Source organism: Puma concolor, chromosome C1, assembly GCF_028749965.1.
Source record: "Puma concolor isolate L17-30 chromosome C1, mPumCon1.1.hap2, whole genome shotgun sequence".
NCBI classification, from domain to species: domain Eukaryota; kingdom Metazoa; phylum Chordata; class Mammalia; order Carnivora; family Felidae; genus Puma; species Puma concolor.
This window is the reverse complement of record NC_141674.1, coordinates 48,185,109-48,202,646: the sequence shown is the minus strand read 5'-3', so window position 1 is coordinate 48,202,646 and position 17,538 is coordinate 48,185,109. Positions and strand designations below refer to the sequence as shown.

General features: G+C 46.8%; 1 long non-coding RNA gene across 1 annotated transcript; it reads right to left on the bottom strand.

Moving 5' to 3' along the window:
• Positions 1 to 2,780: 2,780 nt before the first annotated feature.
• LOC147578055 (uncharacterized) lies at positions 2,781 to 13,176 on the bottom strand. The gene is made up of 2 exons (XR_015254184.1): positions 12,865 to 13,176; positions 2,781 to 3,185 (listed from the first exon to the last, which is right to left on the bottom strand). It is a non-coding gene; the product is annotated as an uncharacterized LOC147578055 (long non-coding RNA).
• Positions 13,177 to 17,538: the final 4,362 nt, after the last annotated feature.

The following is a 17,538-nucleotide window of genomic DNA, read 5'->3' as shown; positions in this document are numbered from 1 at the left end:
AGAGAGATGAACACCTCCAGTCAGAGTAGGGGTGGACAGAGAGAAAAGAGACCATGAGAACAATAAAAAGAGTCAGAAGCACATGAAGACCCAGAGGGACAATGATGTGGCAAAACATCTAGAAACAAATAGAGAGGGCCAAAGTGTCTCCCTACTGCAAAGACCTCCTTCGCATCTGCAGAGGATCCCAAGCAAGGTTCTTGCCTCCAGGATGTACGATCCTTGTATGTCTCCCAGCCATGTTCAGGAAGGAAGCCAAGATAGAAAGAGACCCTCTGCAGAAGTTCCAGTGTCCCCCAAGAAGCCTGGAGGGCGGAATGTATGGTCTGACCTCACCCAAGGGCTGCTCTGAGCTTGCCTCCTCCACAGAGCCCTCCCAAGCATACCTGAACAGAAACCACTCTCCATCCAGAGGAGAGGAAAAGCAAACCATCTATCCCATAGGCAGCCTTAGCTCATGCTGGTCCTGTTAGCTGTGGTTGTTGCTACCATGTTGTGACATGGGTAAAGTGCAGCAGGTGCTCTTTGGCCTTTCTCTATAAGGCTGAAAGGAAAAACCATTCATTTATTCTCATTTATCCAAACAATATTTATGGAGCACCTTTAGTATGATAGACACTGTACCGGATGTGTATTTGCATCTCTAGCCTTGACCTAGGGCTCCACATAGCCTGTGCTCACAACGTTATACTGTGAACAAGCAAGGGTGTGGATCCCTACTTCATAGATAAGGGAGCTGAGACCCAGAGATAGCATGGGCCTCAGATAATGGAAAGACTCAGGTCTTCCCAGGACTGATCTTTCACTTTCTCTTTTCCTTACCCTCCAGCCCAGTCCTATCCATCTCATACGTGCACCCTGACTCTGAGCACAGGTGATTTCCTGGTCCTTGGGCTGGGGTTGAGGCTGGGCAGGTCCCAGAAAGGAACCTCCCAGCCTGAGTCAAGAGCTCTTCTAAGACAAGGATACTGTTTAATTCATCTTTGTAACCTGAGCACTCAGCCCCGGTCTCTAGCACGTAGTAGGATGTCTAAAAACACTAGCTAAATGAATGAATAAAGCTGTGAGGTTTTGACCTCCCAGATCCTGGAAACTTCCCTGTTTCACTTAAAGTCTTAGCAAAGGGGACAGTGCCCTCAAGCTCGTGGCCTCTCTGCTGCCCTATTCCTGGATAAAACGTGTGCCAACAGGCTACAGTGGGATCATCCTTGAAGCACACTGGGACTTCCTCATGCACAACAGAAGCCCCATGAGTTACGGAAGGCAGGACCCTGAGCCAGGGTGGTCCCCAGTTCAATTCCCCATGTTGTAGGGGATGCGGCACACTCAGGCTCGGAACCTGGTGCCAGAGGGTCCAAGACGGTAGGGGTGCCTGGCAGTGGGACATTCCAGACCACACATGGTAAATGAAGGTAGGTGAGATCCAAGGTGGTTTCTGCTTTATCCTGAAAGGAGGACTCTGAACAGGAAACAATTTGTAGCCTATGACAGAAAAGCACTCCAAGTCAAGGAACAGCGTGAAGCATGGAAGAGCATGGGGTGTACCTGGAGGACTAACCAGCTATGCGATGCGTGGGTGGATGTGGGGCTTGAGCAGCAGGACAAGCCTGGGGAGGAGGCTGGAACTAGCTCCCGGAGGGCACTGAGTGCCAGGGGCTGGGAGCAGCCTGATTGGACAAGGGGGTGAGAGGGACAAAGGTGATGTCCCTCCTGCAGTCAGAGCACTCTCACAGGTTGGCAGGCGATCCCTGTGATGTGGCTGAGGGAGTGAGATTTATATAGGGACTGCCTTAATCTGTTTGAACTGCTATAACAGAATACCAGCAGACCTGGCCGCTTATTCACAACGGGCATGTATTTCTCACAATTTTAGAGGCTGGAAGTCCACGATCTAGGTGCCAGGATGGTTGGGGTCTGGCAAAGGCCCTCTTCCGGGTTGCCGACTGTGGACTTCTTGCTGCTACTCACACAGTGGAGGGGCTAGCAAGTTCTCTGAGGCCTCTTTTCTAAGGGCACCAATCCCATTCACGATGGTTCCATCTTCAGGAGCCAAGCATCTCCCAAAGGTCCCACCTCCTAATACTATCACACTGGACATTAGGATTTCAACATATGATTTTGGGGGACACACACATTCAGACCACAGCAGAGAGCAACAAGGAGACTATGGCAGTGGGCTAGGTGACAGGCAATGAAAGCCTGAATGAGGCAAATGTCTGTGGGGAAGGAGGGAAATGATCCTATTCAACAGACAGGGGGCGGGTAGAATGGACAACTTTCAAGGACCGATCAGGTGGGAGAGACGGGGAAGGTGGGATGACTCCAGGCTCCCTTGCAAGGGGCCTCGATGGATGATGGTGCCCCGCTCTGAGGTGGGAAATTTGAGAAGAGTGCAGACTGAGGGTAAGATCACAGTTCCATTTTGGACGGTCAGTTTTGAGGGTCCTTGTCGGATACCGGAAGAGATGGTCAGGGGCAGGTCTGGAATTTCACACAACAGCTGATGGTCCATGTGAATCTGAGATTCTGGAGCCACTCAGAGTCAGTAAGCCTCTCTGGGGGTGGATGTGTGGGGGAGGATGTCTTGCTGAAACCAGTGAGACACATAGGGCCTTACAAGGATGGGAGAAAACAAACAATGCACCAGCCTTTTGAGCCCCGATTTCACCCAGAACCATTGACTGCCATTGTTAAAAAGAGACGCTTCAGTCTTCAAACTGAATACGTAAACATCAAGGTTAGATTCGCAGTGTTTGGCGAGAACAAGCCACCCCCTGTCCCATAATCCAAGATTTTCTAAAATGTATTAGCCTTTGATTTTCTAAATCCTATTTCCTTGAAACGCACCAAGTTTTCCATCTGTGCTCGGAGGCAGAAAAGATCCCAACTTAAAATGAAAAGTCAGTCATCAACGCAGCCTTCTTCTCAGCAGAGTCTCACACACACATTGTCAAAGGCTCCTTGTCCAAGATCAGCAGAATTTCCTCTCTTTACCGATTTACATATTTTTCCTTCAGCCATCTGAAGGAACACTTCAGGATTTTCACATTTCCTTCTGGCACAGTGAACACAGTAAGAAAAGGCAACATGGCCCCCAGTCACCGAGGCTCCCCTGTGCCGAGGAGAAAATGTTTAGGGTACAATGTAGCCCGGAGCAATTCCGCCATCAGCATTTTTATAAACCTCTGAGAAAGAAGAAGAAACAAAAGCTGTTGAAATGTGAAAATAATTAGAGAAGAGACTTTCCCAGGGAACAAACATGGCCCACACTGTACGGAGGGAAGAACAAACAAACTTTGGGGAGGTTATGGAGTTGTAAAATCCTTGTTTACTTCTGAAGAAAGAAATAAAGTTGGAGGGGAGCCACCGGGTCGGCACAATAATAAATCAAGTTCCAGGGGGTGGGGAAGGAGGGGCTGGACTATAAATCCAGAGTCCAAAACAAAGCAACATTCCAGCAGTCCCTGGTGGCGTGTGAACCTGTGCCGTTTGATTTCTGAGGAGATCTGGCTCCTGTCCCCGTGTCACTGTCTTCTCGAAGTCAGCGTGCCCCCACCCCCCAGGGCCGGGGTTGGGGGGGGTGCTGTGGGGGGCTCCACATGGGTCACCCCATGGGCAAAGCATGTGGTTTGGACTCTCTAAAAGAAAGGGAAAAAAAATCAAAACACCCTAGTTCCCTCTTCTTCTCAAGCTAAACTTTCCACAGCAGTTTCAGCAGAGACAGAAACCGCAGGCCGCTCAGTGAGGCGCAGCCAGGGCCGGCCCAGGGAGGCGGGAGGAAATTCCCACAGCGCTGGGCCTCGCTTGGGAAGGGGAGCTCCCGGGGGCCTCTTCCCGCCCACCCGGGGCCTGAGGTAAATTTGCCTGCGAAAGGTCACCACTGAGCAGGCCTCCTGGCTAAGGGATTTTTCTCCAGGCTAAGGCCTCAGGTTTCTGGGAGAGAAGGGTCCTGTTTCCTGTTAAGGCAACCTCCTAGAAATGACACCAAGAGCAACAGAGAACCCGAGGCCTTTTAAAGCGACACAAACACCAGGTGTGAAGTTACAGTTTTCACATTCAGCTAAGAGCCCGGTGACATTCACCGCCTCCGAGACCTTCAGGCTTTTCTCTACTTTTGGATGGAAATGAAAGCAAGGGAATTGAATTCCTCGAATATTGATGAAGCGCCTATGCTTTGCTGGCTATGCTAAGCACGGTCTTGTGCAACCCCCATAACACGTCAGTGAGATAAATACCACGACCATAAATATCATTGTCATGCTACAGGTGGGAAAACCGCGGCTCAGAAAAGTTCACACGGTTGGCCCCCTCTCACACGGCTGGCCGTGTGAATAGGATGAAACTTGGGTCTGTCTCTAACTTCATTTTGTTTCACCACTCAGCTCTTTTATTCCCACAACACAGGTCCTGCTGGTAGGATCGGTGGCTACCCGATGGAAGAATACAGGAGATGATGGGGTTCCCAGGGGGGGCTCAGTCGGCTGAGCATCCGACTTCGGCTCAGGTCATGATCTCACGGCTTGTGCGTTCAAGCCCCGCGTCAGGCTCAGAGCCTGGAGCTTGCTTCGGATTCTGTGTCTCCGTCTCTCTCCTTCCCTCCCCCTCCCCCGCTCATGCTCTGTCTCTTTCTCCTTCAAAAATAAATAAACATTAAAAAAAAATACAGGAGATGAAATTTTTCCAAAGTTAATTAGCTTCATTAAGAGCTGGGTAACCATAGTGACAAATAATAATATTGCTAAGAAACTGCCAATTATTGAGCACTTACTATGCCCACGCTAAGCAGTTTACATATATTATTTCAACCACCCCACAAAAATACCCACGGAGGAAGGTGGTATCCCCGTTTTGCAGATGGGGGAAATGAGTCACAGAGAAGGTGAGGAGCTTCCCTAAGGTCACCTAGCCAGGAAGTGGCAGAATACTCTCAGGGTGCTAGCACTCTCAGGGTGCTAGCAGTGGTTCAGGACTGGTTCTGATGTAGAAGTTCAGGGTCTCGGTGGTCTCTGCAAAATATCACCTATAAGGAGCTTTTTTGTTTTAGGTTTATTTATTTATTTTGAGAGAGAGAGAGAGAGAGAGAGAGAGAGAGACAGAGTGAGTGGGGGAGGGGCAGAGAGAGAGAGTCCTAAGCTGGCTCCGCGCTGTCAGCTCAGAGCCTGACATGGGGCTCAAACTCATGAACTGTGAGATCACCACCTGAGCCGAAACCAAGAGTTGGACCCTCAACCGGCTGAGCCATCCGGGCACCCCGAGAATTTTTTTAACCTTCCAATGAATGTATAATTTGCACCACGTCAGGTGCCGTCTTCACCGATTTTTTGTATGCGCAAGGACCAAAGGCCTAAATGAGAGTATGAGAAGGAATCATCAAACGAATAAAACTATCCCTCCGACTCCTTTCTTTCCCTGTGAAATGAGTAAGGGGGTCTCCCGGTCGACTTCCACAGGCTGCATCAGTCCAGCGCTCGTGTTCCAGGGAAGCAGAGTTGGAACCCACCCCGAGCACTTTGCCACGGTACAGTGTCATTCTTGAACACAAAGATAATAGCAACTCCAGATGACAGATAGGTTATTATCCCATTTTCCGGATGAGGAGATCCTGGCTCAAAGGTGAAGTGACTCCTCCCAAGCTAAAACAGCCGGCTGATGAAATAGCCAAGACAAGCCCTGGGGTCTTTGATATTTTCTGAAGGGTTCTTCCAGGCACCCACACTGGCTCCACGACTCATCCTTATTTCATTTCCCTCAGCTTCTTTCCCTCACTTGCTCCGTGAGTTTCCCATTGCTGCTGTAACAAATTACTACAAACCTAGGGGCTTAAAACAATACCTTCTTAAAGGGTTCCAGAGGCCAGAAGTTGGAAATAGTATCACTGGGCTGAAATCAAAGTGTTGGCAGAGCCATATGCCCTGCAGAGGCTCTAGGACCGAATACATTTCCTGGCCTTATTACATGTCTACAGGTGCATTCCTGTCTCCCTTGGCTGATGGCCCCTTCCTCCGCCTTGGCAGCCTGCAGTGTGTCATCTGATTCCGCCTCACTCTTCTTGCAACATGTGGCCTCTTCTCTGTGTGGTACTCAGGTCCCCTTCTCTGTTTTCAACCACACATTACCTTCCTTCCCCTCCTCTCAGCTGCTATCAAAGCTCCCTCTGCCTCCCTCTTACAAGGACATCTGTGATTGCATTTAGGGTCCATCTGGATAATCCAAGATAATCTCCACAACTCAAGATTCTTCACTTAATTACATCTTTCCCCACGTGAGGTCGTATTTGCAGGTTCTGGGGATTAGGACCTGACATCTTTGGGAGACGTTTTTCAGCCTGCCATGCTCACCGTCCCCTCCCGAAAATGGCACTTGGTTTCGTTTTTCCAGAAGCAGAAGGAAGGTTGAGGTTGGTCATCCACCTCTCTTGCCTGATCTCCTTGGTGACCATGAACACTGTATATTCACCTGTTTCTTTCCAGTTTTTCCACTTGGTGTGCCAGCTGCCCTGTTACAGTATCCAATCTGCGATGTTCCCTTCCTTATGCTGCTCTGACAAGAAAGCTTGACACAGGCAAAGGCTGGTTCAAAGTCAAGTGCAAGGAATTAAGCTCATTTGAAAAGGAGAAAAGTACCAGGGTGCCTGGGTGGCTCAGTTAAGCATCAGACTCTTGATTTCAGCTCAGGTGATGATCTCACCGTTTGTGAGTTGGAGCCCCATGTCAGGCTCTGTGCTAAGTGCAGAGCTTGGGATTCTCTCTCTCTCTCTCTCTCTCTCTCTCTCTCTCCATCTGTCTCTGCCCCTCCCCTGCTTGTTCTCTCTCTCTCTCTCTCTCTCTCTCAAAATAAACAGACTTTTTTTTTAAAGGAGAAAAGTTCCTTTGGGAAATTGGTGGCCTAATTGAGGCAAAGTGTCACATACATACGAAAAATGACCTGGTAATGCGAAGAACTGTCCACTAAATGCCAAAACCTGAGGGGCAACAGGAATTTGGAAGTGAAAAGGGTCCAGGGAGCAGAAGAGGTCATGAAAGCCTTTCAGGAAGGGCTGCAGCCTGCAATGAGTTTTCAACACTCGCTAAGACTTTTAAGAAAAGAAGGGAGCCATCGTATTTGAGCATCTTCCGTGAGCTGAGGCTTTTGTAACTGCCTTCTCATCACTCCTTGCCACACCTGGGGTGGTGGGTATTATACATTTACAAATGAAGAAACTGAGGCCTGAGCAGAGAGATTATGTCCCTTTCTCAGCTGGCACGTGGCAGAGCTGAGGTCCAATCTTGGGCCATGTGTCCAGAGCCTGTGCACTTCCTATACCCTGGCACCCTTGGCCTGCAGCCCTGGAGGCAGTGGTAAGTAACAGTAACATGATCACGGTGGCCAGTGTACTTAGGGAAGGAGATGCCCGTATTGCAATGAGCGGAGGAACAGAAACCACACACGCTAACACACAGAAACATGAACACCTAGACGGGCAGAGGGTACAGACTGGTGGCCCACAGCCTGTATCAGGCTCGCAGATGTATTTTAGGAAGGGCTCAACCCAAGGTTTAAAGAAAATCTCAAACAGATCCCTGTAGCTAAATGTAAAAAAATAGCCATCAGCACGGTGAAGCGGGTGAATTCTCATTCCTGCCATGCAAAATTAGCTGGCATTAGAAAGGAAAGAAGCTCATCGCTTTGAGGCACTAATCTCCGGACTTCTAGAGGCATGTGAGTTTGAGAGTCCTGATAAAACAGTATCTTTCAGTGTTTAGACATCCATTTTGAAAAACAAAGTCAGATAACCTCTACCTTCAATGTTAATTACAGTGTCTTTTTTTTTTTTTTAATGTTTCTTTTTGAGAGAGAGACAGACAGAGCATAAGTGGGGCAGGGGCAAGAAGAGAGGGGGGACAGAGGATCTGAAGTGGGTTCTGTGCTGACAGGAGAGAACCCCACGCAGGGCTCGAACTCATGCCCCATTAATTACAATTTCTAAGTAATGTCACTATACAGATTGAAAACAAATCAAAGCACAGTTATGTTTTCAAGCAAGATTTCCCCCTTGGCCTCATCACCCTGTGCTTCTGCAGCATCACCGGTGTGGCTCTATCAGAGTTTAATGAAAACTCTTGTCAGAAGCATGCTGCTTAAGGGGCACCTGGGTGGCTCAGTCGGTTGAGCAACCAAGTTGAGCTCAGGTCTGTGGGTTTGAGCCCCGCATCAGGCTCTGTGCCGGCAGCTCAGAGCCTGGAGGCTGCTTCAGATTCCGTGTCTCCCTCTCTCTCTGCCCCTCCCCTGCTCACCCTCTGTGTCTCTCCGTCTCTCTAAAATGAATAAACGTTAAAAACATTAAAAAGAAAGAAGCATGCTGCTTTAGTATACAAAACACTGTCATATGTCTTAATTTTTATTATCCTCGGAAAAATGGTATGAGTTCATGCTTACTATTTCTGGGGACAGATGGAGAATTCTTTAAAGTGACAGTAGCATCTATTGGAAAGAACACTGGTGTTTGGGTTGAAGCCCTTGTAAGGTCTCAGCCCAGGGCTTCCCCTTCCTGGCCCATAAACTCTATATCGTAAGAAGCTTATCAGATAAATTGGCATGGACCCATCTACTCTGAAATTCTGTGAGAGAAGAGAAGAATTTTATAACCCTAAACATATGCACTATTCTTTGTAATGGCTTAAAATTGTCAAGAATTGGAATATACTGTGAATCTTGACGGGAGGGTTTGGAAGTTTTAGCATCCCCTTTGCTCTTCAGCATTAGTCCTGTCCTATGTCTCAGTTGGTTGGCCTAGAAGGTCCTGCCGGGTCCCCTCAGAGTCAATCAGATTTTTAGAAGAAATGAATTCCTGACTGTAGCAACCTAAATCAGTGTTCGGAGGAAAGTGAGGCTCAGAGAGGTTCAGTAGATTGCTTGAGGACGCACAGCGAGTGAGGGACACTGAATCAGAGCTCAGGGTCCCAAGCACACAGGGCAAGACTCTGTGGAGACTTCCAATCCAGACCAGTTTCTCTAGCTCTGATTCATCTTGTGGTTGAACATGAGTTAAATTCAGATCTGCCTTGGAGGTTGGGTTCTGATGTCACATCCAAGCACAACCTACCCCTTGGCCTTTTGGAGGGTCTGAGGCCCTTGCTTTAAACATACATGCATAACGATTGACGGTATGACAAGACAAGGCTGTGGATAATACTGGGATGATGAGGGTGCTTGTTTGGGTCTCAGACAGAAGCTTTGTGATTGGCTGATGGGGCCCAGGAGGTAGTGGTCTGTCCCTCTGACCAGCTAGTACCATCTATGAGATGCAGTTTTATGCCTGCGGATGAACACTGCCTGGGAAGTATCCTGAATTGTGCTTTTGGGCCAAGTTCATCCCCAATTTGCCCAATGATGTGTAGCATCTCCTCCCCTTTGCTCTACTTCGGTTTCCTCATCTGGAAAATGGGAAGACAATGCTAATTTCCAGAACGGTTCTGAAGCATAAGACCACCAACTTTGCGATGAGCCTGGGTTTAAATCTCAGCTTGGTTCTGTACTCACTGTGTGATTTAGGGCAAGATATTTAATCTTCTGAGGTCCAGCTTCTTCATTTATCAAGTTAGGGTAAAAATTATGCTTCCAAAGGGTTGTTGTTGCTAAGATGAAATAAAATCATGAAGCATTTAGGATAAAGACATCCCTGTTTGTTCCAATATGAGTTTTGTGAAACAGAAAGGGCTACTGAACTTTAAGGTGGAAGCATTATCATCACTGCATTATTGTTACTATCCTTCACAGATGGGCCTGGACAAGAGGCCCAGGGCAGTAGGAGGTACGAGAAGGCATGAGTCATGTAAGGGCAGCTCCAGGAATTTTCAGTCCAAGGGGCACGACATTTTTGGCCAGTTGTAGAATCCCCCAATGCCTTCTTCAGCCCCAAAGACACACACACACACACACACACACACACACACACACACACACACACACAATTAAAAAAAAAAACCACAGCACTAAAACACCTCCCGTTGGTTTTGACTTTCCTTCCCCCACATATTGTTTTTGGGAAGGGCTGTTTCAGCCATACCACTGCCAAGAAAACAGGGTGGTTTCCCTTGACCACTGGCCATGAATATGTGCCTTTTCCTAAGCTTCGGTGCAGGAGTCCACAAGTGATTTTAAAAAATAATAAAATTCTTCTCTATAAATAAACCCTTATGCTTTCTGCTGTGGGTCTTGGAGAGATGAGTTTCCTCTTCTTTTGAACTAATTAAGGGCTACATTCCCCTCCACAGAGGAACCACACATTATGAAGTGAGAGATATTCTGGGTAATCATCCACCGTTGTGTTTCCGTCAACAGAGGAATGGCAACATTCTGGAACTTTTACTTAAAGATCCAACCCGCTCCTCAACAGACACACATCCCTTCACAGAAAACCCCATCCCTGCTCCCCCTAGAGATTTTACTATTGAGGCCTTTACTGACTTTCTTTCCAGATTTGGGCAAATTAAGCTTTTGCAAGAATTTACTCAGTGACATGGAGCAGTGGAGGAGGATATATTTTGGAGTCCAGAGCCCTGGGATCGAATTCTGACTTTGCTCTTGACCAGCAGGCAAGGGGCTTAATATCTGTGTGCCTGCCTCAGCACCCTCATCTCAAAAATGGATGTAAATGATCCACAACTTGTGGGCCGTGGTGAGAACAAAGAGAAATGGACTGCATATAGAGCCTCAACCATACACGGTCGATATTTAATACGTGATCACTATTGTCACTTTCTTGGCATGACTAATTATCAGGAAGAAAAAGAAGCCTCACCCTCTACCGGGCTCCTGGAGAGGATTTCACGAAGGGGTAACCTGCAGGGATGGGGTGGGGCTAAGGGACCCAATAAGGGATACTGAGGCACCCAGACACTGGCCACAGTGGGAAGCTATCAACATCTCTGTCCCCGAAGGGATAAATGGAGGGCCAGGTGTTGCTGGAGCCCAGTTAGAGGCAGAGCTGTAGGAGAGGGGCCACTGGCAGGGCTGTGGTTTTAGAGGAACCTAGCCACTGACAGACCCAAGCACAGAAGCACGAATATTCCAACCTCTTCTCTTCCCACCCTCCGATCTCTTGTGATGCCTGTCACCGACCAAACTCAGCTGGAGGACAGAGGCAAGGCAGCCCATCCCCGATTCAATCACAAAGGGCAGCCTCCTAGGGCACAGTGAAGACCAGAGAATAAATATCAGTGGAAAGAGGCTACAGATGGTGAATCACCAGGCTGGTCAGAGAGCAGAATTCCTTGTGATTTACATATTGGCCAGTATTAGTCAACCCAAACCATAAACAAAACTCTCGCAAAAAATCCTCCAGTGGTGATTGCAATCACATCACTTTATGCCTAAAAACTCTGCATTGTCCCTCACCGCCTAAAGAAATGAGTCCCCTCCCCCCACCCTGGGGATCTTGTCCCAGGTCCCCTTTATGGGTTTATCCCCTGTCTCTCCCCTACTTGCATCTTCTGGAATGCCCACATCCTGTCATGCCTCTTTGCTTTGCACTTGCAGCTCTGTTTGAAACTTTTGACGGTGACAGTTTGATGGGTGAAAGTCCTCATCAGTTCTCTGTCCCTGTCTTCTCTGCTTTACTGACTTCTTGTCATGCTCCAATACTTGGGCAGGGCACCACCTCCTTCTGGCAATGTGCCCTCCCCACTTCCCGCTAAGTTCTCATGCAGGGGAGGGCAGACTATTACCACAGAGGCTCTGGAGACTGCCTGCCTGGCTTGCTGTTTCTGGCTGCAGCATTTTCTAGCTGCATTGTGCCCTTGCCCCTGACCCTCTCTGTGCCTCAGTCTCATCATCTGTAAAATGGGGGATGATAGCACCCACCTCATAGGGTTTTCTTAAGGATTAAATGAGTCAATGCATGCAACTTGGAATAGTGCCTGGCATACAGAAAGCACTTAATATTAGCCAATTTATTTTTATTTTTTATTAGCACTCTATCATAGCACTTAACATAGTACTTAACGTAGTATAATTCGAAGTTTATTTGTCTGCTTCCCACATTGATTCCTTCAGCACTTCAATGACAGGTGTATGTGTATTCCATGTGTATTCCCAGTGCCTAGTTTACATAGTAGATGCTCAATAAATGACCAATGAGTGAATGAATGAACAAGGGAATAAGTGAATGATATGAGAATTCAAAGTGAGTTTCTACAATCTGGTTTGGGCTTCCGTGTGAAGCATACTGTAGCCCTTTTCTAAGACTATGAAGAGCTAATGAAGTCAAAGCCAGAAAATTCAAGTCCCTCCAGAGCAAGACTGGGCCACCCAGCAGGGCAACTCCCCTGTAGGCCTAGTTTGGGCGGGTCCCTGCCCTGAGCAGCCAGCCACTTTCTCATCTAATTGTGTGATAAAAGAAATAGCTCCTCCACCCTTCTTCCCACTTCCTCCTCCCCCGTTAAAAACCAAGAGTAACGATCTGCATTAATGTCAGAACCCCTGTTGTCTCTGGGGAAGACACACGCTTCCCCCTGTCCAGGCAAAACCCTCCATTAGGACATTCAGGGCAGAGGACTGGGATCAGAGACTCCATGAGCCCCCAACGTACATCTGCGCATTCCTCAGGTGGCTCAGTCCTGGGAGCAGGTGCGGGCCTGGGGAGGAGGGATGCCCACACTCTTGCTAAGACCCACAGCAGCCCTGAGGCTCTTTCAGGCTTCCAGGGCTCCCTCTTTCCTTCCATGCCCTCACTTGTGTTCCCTCCTACTGCTGCCCGTCATATTCAGGGAAAATAAAATGCAAGGTCCTGCAAAGCCCACGTGACCTACTTCCCGGCTGCCCTCGGCCCTCATCTCTTCTACTCTCCCCCTCACACACCCTACCGCAGTCAAGCAGGCCTCTTACCTGCCTCTCCATACACCGAGTACACTTGATATTTTCTTGCTTAAAAGGCTCTTGCTTCAGGCATCCTCAGGGCTCTGTTCTTTTTCTTCCCCGTATTGGTTTACCAGCCCTTTCATTTCACAGGCAATTTAAATTTTTTTTCTTTTTAATTACGGTCACAAAACCGTGCACGGCTTTTCCTCTTAACCATTTTAAAGTATACGCTTCAGGGGCACCGAGTACCTTCACGCTGTTGTCAGCCATCACCGCCATCCATCTCCAGAACTTTTTTCACCTTGCAACACTGAAACTCTAGACCCATTAAACAGGAACTCCTCGTTCCCACTTCCCCCAGACCCTGGAACCACGATCCTACTTTCTGTCTCTATGAATCGGACTACTTACACAATATTTGTCCTGCTGTGGCTGGCTTATTTTGCTTAGTATGATGTCTTCTAGGTTTATCCATGGGGTAGTGTGTGTTAGAATTTCCTTCCTTTTTAAGGTTGAATAATACTCCATGCATTTATATCCCACATTATGTTTATCCACTGATCCGTTAATGGACACTGAAGTTACTTCTACCTTTTTACTATTGTGAATAATATTGACATGAACATGGGTATACAAATGCCTGTTTGCATCTCCGCTTTTGTGTTTTGGGGGTGTATGCCCACAAGTAGAATTGATGGGCTGTGTGACAATTTCATGTCTAATTTTTTCAGGAGTCGGGATCCTGTTTTCCACAGCAGCAGTACCATTTTACATACCCAGTAACAGTGCACAAAGGTTCCAATTTCTCTACATCTTTGCCAGCACTTATTGTTTTCTGTTGCAGGCTCGTTGTTTTGTTTTAATAGTGCCCATTATAGTGAGAGGGTATCTTATTGTGGTTTTTAACAGACGATGTTTGAGAGCCTACGAGGTCCAGGTCTAAACTGGATAATTATCAAGACATACAAATTAAGTCCTGTCCTTCTCCTCCAGGAAGAGAGAGAGCAGCACAATTAAAGCTGAACTGAGCCGTATGTGGAACTAAGCCCCTACAGATATTATCTTACTTAATCCTCACAATCTCCCTAAGGTGAGTATAACTATCCCCCATTAATGAAGACACCTAGACTCCGACTTATAGAGCTATTATTGGTGACGGGACTGAAAACACAGGGTTTGGAGACTCAAAAGCCTATGCTCATTTCTCTATGACAGTTGTTCCCAGATATTTCTAAAATTTAACTAAGCAAAAAATATATAAAAATAACTGTGAGGCACCAAAAGAGCGTTGCCAACTTTCTATTTGGCAAAACAAAGAACATTGGAAAGCAATTAGTTTGCCATAATGTCACTATTCTTGCATTGGAAGAAAATTTAACCACATACCCTTTGGATAACACACACACATGATAAAGTTTTTTCAACTGAATAAACTAACTTTTATGAAAACCTCACTCCACTGTCCTTCCCCAGTAGTGAGGATCATTTCCCAAACTGTGATCAATTCTTGTCTTCCAGATGGTGGGTGCCCCAGCCTGGAAGGCCCTCAGCTAGGTGCTGCGGGAGATGCCAAGCCAAGTGTGAGTTGGCCTTGGGGGCAATTTGGACATGAACAGAACAGAGAAAATTAAGTGTCCCCACAGGTTCGCCAGCCTGCTCTGCAAGTGACAAGGAAGTAGAAAACTTTTCTAAATCTCGCCATTTCTGCCACCCTCGTGACCTCTCTTAAACTTTTCCCCTTCTTGTTTTTACAACTAATCCAGGTCCCGTTTTTGAGAAGAAATTAAAAACTTCCATACAACAAGAAGCACCATAAATAAAGGGAAAAGATGAACCGTGAATGGCAAAAGTAGGTACATACTGAAGAATACAGAAAACAAAGATTTGTATTAAGAATATATAAAATTTCAGTAAGAAAAGAGAGGAAGTCTTAGACAGTAATACCCTGCTATCTCTGTGCCCCCAGCCTCATGCAAGATTAAACAGCTCTCCACACCTAAGCAGAGAAATTACCCGAAATTGAGATTGAATCAATTCATCACGCTGCTGAAAGGTGCGATGGGTTATTTTCATGGTAGCCAGCTCAGGATTTGGGACCAGAAGGCCTGTTTTCCATCCCGGCTCCCCCTTTACTAGCTTCCTGACTTAGAGCAAATTATTTAACCTCTCTGGGTTTCAAATTCTTCTTCTTTTTTTTTTTTTAAATTTTTTTTTCAACGTTTTTTATTTATTTTTGGGACAGAGAGAGACAGAGCATGAACGGGGGAGGGGCAGAGAGAGAGGGAGACACAGAATCGGAAACAGGCTCCAGGCTCCGAGCCATCAGCCCAGAGCCCGACGCAGGGCTCGAACTCACGGACCGCGAGATCGTGACCTGGCTGAAGTCGGACGCTTAACCGACTGCGCCACCCAGGCGCCCCTCAAATTCTTCTTTTATAAATGAGGATGGTTGTATGTACCTTATAAGGTTGTTGTGTGAAATGATTAAATCACTACTTCTAGAAGTTACTGCTTTACAACATTGCCTGGCCTGTGGTGAGTATTTAGGAATTATTAGCATCATTGGCAGGAAACCGTCTAAGACAGAACCTTCTTCCCCTCTTGCCAAGGCTTTTGTACATCCACAAGAAGTTCCCCTTTATCATACTTAGAGAAGTAATAAGATATTTGCCATGCAGGAGAGTATAAAGGATAGTGTAACTGGGGTGCCTGAATGGCTCGGTTGGTTGGGCATCTGACTGTTGATTTCTGATTTCATGATCAGATTTCATGATCTTGCGATTTGTGAGTTTAAGCCCTGCATCAGGCTCTGTGCTGACGGCACAGAGCCTGCTTGAGATTCTCTGTCTCCCTCTCTCTCTCCGCCCCTCCCCACTCTCTCTTTCTCCTGTCCAACTCTCTCAAAAATAAAATAAACATTAAAAAAATAATAAAGGACAGTATAATGAAATCCCATTTTTTCCATTCTGCTCTTTAAATCTTACTATTTGGCCATGTCCAATTCAGATTGTTGTTGTTGTTGTTGTTGTTGTTGTTGTTGTTGTTTTAAGCAGGAAGTAAAGATGTAGTTCCTTGTGAGCCTATCTCCGATCCCTTCTCTCACTCCCCAAATGCGGCCACGATTCTGGTTTTCATGTTTTCTATCTCCTTGCAAACATTTACACTTCATCCGTATGCAATATGAAGTGCTGTTCTCCAGGGTTAAAAACCTTTAGAGGTTTCCCTTCACCTCCAAGATTACGTGTAAGCTCCTCTGCACAAATACTGGTCAAACAGCCCCCAGGCCATGGCCATTGCTGGCTCCTCCAGCCACACAGATGGTCGCATCTATGCTTCAGACACACCACACTGATCTTTTCACCCCCTACACTAGGCATCTTCACACTGACTTCCTCTGACACCTTTATATTTAACATGACTGTGACAACTCCCTCTCTCCCCTGCCTCAACATAATGCTACCGAGGCTTCAGGGGTGGGGTGAGAGGCCTGGTCTGCAAATGAGCGACCATGTGCCAGACTCTCCTCCTGTTTTATAGGCCCGTTTAATTTTCCCAGCAACACTGAGTACACACCAGTGACCTCATTTTATAGACAAGCAAGTCAACGTTCAGAGACAGTTAATGTTCAGAGATGCTAAGTGACTTGGTAAAGATACACAGCTATGTTTTCTACAGCTGAAAGTGGCCAAATCAGAGGATGAACCCAAGTGTCTGGTGCTCTGATTATTGACACTCAGTCAGCCTGGTTCATGAGGTCTAGGCGTGAAGCCTGGCTCTGCCATTCACTTGTTTTATGACCTTGGGCAAATCGCTTCCCCTCTGTGAGCCTCAGTCTCCTCATTTGTAAAATTAGAAGATTATACTCAATGGTCTGGAAACCCCCTTCCTGCCTTGAGGCATGGAATTCTCCGCAGTGCCCATAGAGTCCTGTGCGTTTCTTCAGTCTAGGGCTTCCCACTGGGAATAGATGATGATTCTCAAGTCCGCAGAAACCTGACAATCCTCTCTCACGCTCTTTAAAGTTTTTACTCTGAACTAGTAACTCCTGCCACAGGTCTGCATGTCTAGGCTGATGCCTGTCTTACTGCCTCACTTCCTGATGCCAAAAATCCATAAGGAGAAAAGAGATAGTGAATCCAACGACAACATTCTCATGAAATTACATTAAATTCTGCTCACTCTCTCAGTGACCATGTGCAACCTACTGCCTCACTCTGAGCCTTGATGACCTCACTTGTAAAACAGTGAGGGTCAGTTTCCAGTAGACTGAGGTCCCTTCTAGATGCTGGGATATTACAAAACACCTGTGGCAAGAACTTACTTTTAGAGGAAAGAGCCATCAAACAAAGGCCCATTCTCCCTGGGAGAACCTGACCTCAGCAAATTCAGAGGTCTCCTTTGGAAGACATAAGTCCCCACCTATCTGTGGGGGGATACATTCCAAGATTCCCAGTGGATGTCTGAAATCACAGATAATACCACCTCCTATATACATGATGTTTCTTCCTATACATACAGATGATAAGGTTTAATTTATAAATGAGGTTCAGTAAGATATTAACAACAACAGTAAAAAGGAACAATTATAAACATATACTGTAATAGAAAGTATGTGAATGTGGCTTCTCTCTTTCAAAATAACTTATTGGATTGTGCTCACCTTCTTCTTGTGATGATGTGAGATGATAAAGTGCCTACATG